The 2,961-nt window shown below is 45.6% G+C and overlaps 1 protein-coding gene across 4 annotated transcripts in view; it reads left to right on the forward strand.

Annotated features, from left to right (window-relative positions):
• The first annotated feature begins 284 nt into the window (after positions 1 to 284).
• The window catches only part of LOC109857634, a 24,947-nt gene continuing 22,270 nt past the window's right edge, over positions 285 to 2,961 (forward strand). For 3 of the 4 annotated variants that reach the window (XM_020434137.1, XM_020434139.1, XM_020434138.1), the window contains exon 1: positions 286 to 673. The gene's annotated coding sequence lies outside the window, so the exon portion shown is untranslated. Of the gene's footprint in view, positions 674 to 2,961 lie in introns of all 4 variants that reach the window. The other variant, XM_020434140.1, reaches the window with a different exon arrangement.

The raw sequence follows: 2,961 nt of genomic DNA on the forward strand, positions 1-2,961 counted from the left end.
ACAGATATCGAATTTTATTGTACTATCGGCGCGTAAAGATCCGGAGACACGAACTATTCTTCGATCTCGGCGTAATTCATCCCGCAGTTTTCAAGCTTCGCGCTCTCTCGCTCGCACGCGGAGAAGACGGGTGTTCGAGCGAGTTCTCCAGCAGGCGCGAGAGGTGAGACGAAAGGGACAGGCGACCAGGTAAGAAAGCAGGCAAGCGAGTCTTCGGCCAAGGAGGTGGGAGAAAAAGGTAGTAGTAGTGGAGGAGAGCGTAAAGTGAGTTTTCGCTTGCGGCGTTCGTTCGTTCGTTCGCTCGCTCGCTCGCTCGCTCGTACGTACAAGCGACGAGTTCGTCGTCAGTCGACTACGCGATTTCGCGGTGCTCGTATCTTGCGTCTTCGCAAAGTAGTGCGCTACCTGTCGATCATCTCGCGATCGCGCGACAACGATCAGTCTCCTGCGGTCGTGTTTTAACGCAAGCATCCGGTCGGCCCCTGGCAAAATGGCCGCGCGCTGAGGAGAGTTCACCGAGTTGTATCTCTCTACGATCGCGACTTCTTCGACGCTCACTTGGTGTTGTTCGCGTTTAAAAGGGGTTTATACTCGACGATGATGTCGACACGGGGACGCCTCGGATAGAACCGTAAGAAGACACCGAGGAAGACACCAGAGAACTCGATCCAAGGTAACGTGGATCTCAATTTTCACTTATAAACTTTGGATGTGCGTATATGCAATTGAAAAAAAAATTTAAAATTTGTATGAATAATACTTCGAGACTTCGGTTCTGAATGAAAAGGCGCAGCGCGCGCCGAGAGATAACATCTCGTCGACGAGGTCGACGGCATCCACCATCGCTTGTTACGTTCTTCAAGGAGGAATGTATGTTGATGTTAGGTAGTCGCCGGAGCGCGTCAAACATGACGCAAATGTGAACAATAGGAATTGATTGTGTGTGTGTGTGTGTGTACTGTTATTTTTTAACAAGAACTAATTGTTAGTTTCTTCATTTTTTTCTTTCAAATAGCGCCTTTGATTTGTTAAATAAGTACCAAAATATTCATCAGATGACGTTAAGGAAGAAACAGAGGCCGTTTGCTGTAACCATGATCGTTGAAGTCTCCAATACTTACTTGTGGATTGAAAAGAAAACAATCGTCACGGCTTTTACTTAGTTAATGTATTAAGCATAAATCGAAGATAAATCAACGGGTAATGTGGAACCAATCGAATTGGTCGCACTCCAATTGTCTACTTCTTTAATGGCGAATCCCGCGTCGCGGATGTGCAGTCTATTACTCGCGAAAGAACACGCGCGCATACACTGCCGTTCTATTCAGCTCCGCGTGTCGTAACAATCTCAAGTTTTGTTTATTTCGAAAGAAAACGGCGCCCCGTCAACAAGAACGGGATGTTAATGAGCGTTCGACGACGCTCGCTGGAATGTTCGCTTTCCATAATACGTCGCCGCAGCGACGTTCTCCATAAACGTCTCCCCTACGTCGTTGCGCCTCCTTTCCCGTGTACGTGTATGCACGTATATAGTACCTCCTCTCGCGCGAGATAACATCGCGCCGGTCCAGGTACGAGTTGCAAACGCGTACGAAGTGCAAACGAGTGCGATCGACAGGAACGCCCGACCGGCCAAGGCCGCTCGCGGAATATATCGTTAGATCGTTCGATATCGGCGTCGACAATCGGCGTCGCGTAGTCTGTTCTTTTTCAGAACAGTCTCGTCTTTTCCAAGGGTAGCTATTACCACGTGACTTTTCGGAAATCAATTCCGATCGGAACGATATCGATTGCGTCGAACGATCGATTTGCGTCGTTTTTTCTCTTTTCCTTCGAAGGAGAAAAAAAAAGAAAAGTGACAAATGTCGGAGTCATTTCGAAAAGTTACATCACAGTTATTCCAATAATGTAGTCGTAAACGTGTGACGATTTATCACAGGCAGAAGTTTTTACTTCTGTCTATTTACGTGCGATGTGCATCTAACGCGCATCGCAGCGCTCGACATTAATTCATAAGCAATTAAGCTGTAAATCTCCGCAGTTGCTAAACTGCTGTTAGAATTTGCAAAAAAGGTTCTCACGGACGGATTAATCTGCGCCGCCGGTCAGACAATGGCAAATGCGTCCCGCCGAATCCCAGCAGTGTTTCGCGACTAGAACGAAGGACACCTGGCGCTTCCGGCGTCGTGACGGCTTCCGTGTTCTTTTCTTCTCACCTCTGCCTTCGCCGACGTGTACATACCGCACGTTAGTTAAGTAAGCTGGCGCTGGCGCATTAGTGAGAACGGGAAGTCAACGAGATCAACGGCATCGCGCGTTCGCCGAGAATGCCAGCTTTATTTTCCAGAAAGTAACGAAGGGGAACCACGTACGTTGCAATCTTAAACTCCCGTCTTTCATTGCTTCGTCGTGAAACACACGCGCGAACTGATGTATCAATGAGAACAATCGCCTTCCCTCTCCCACGATTTTCAAGCGTCACCTTCAGAGCAGACAGTGACGGATTTGTATTCTGTCAGAACCTTCGAGGAATCGTCTCCCCCGTGCGATTTAAATGCATCCGCACGTTTTCAATTAGTATATTTTTTACACAAGTTTCTTTTCATTTCAGACTATATATGTTTTGACTATCTGACTTGTTTTCAATCAACGTCGTTAGATTACACATTTGTATGCTGAAGAGATTAATACAAACTGAAAAAAAAAAAAAAAAAAAAAAAAAAAAAAACAAGTTGGACGTTCTGCCAACGCGCCGAAGTAGATCGTGTCCTTGACTAAAGTCGTTTATCCTTTCTAATATCTACGTTGGATATGTATATACATATTTAAAAATGAATTTTTGGTGACTAATCGGATTCGCGTGCGTCAGTCTGAATGTTTTTGTGCATTAGTCAACTTATTTAGAAGAGTTAAGTTTAAATGGTTACCTCAGATCCTATATTATATATATATATATATATA

The sequence above is a fragment of the Pseudomyrmex gracilis genome, unplaced genomic scaffold (genome assembly GCF_002006095.1).
Source record: "Pseudomyrmex gracilis isolate BER0280 unplaced genomic scaffold, ASM200609v1 scaffold_167, whole genome shotgun sequence".
NCBI classification, from domain to species: Eukaryota; Metazoa; Arthropoda; class Insecta; order Hymenoptera; family Formicidae; genus Pseudomyrmex; species Pseudomyrmex gracilis.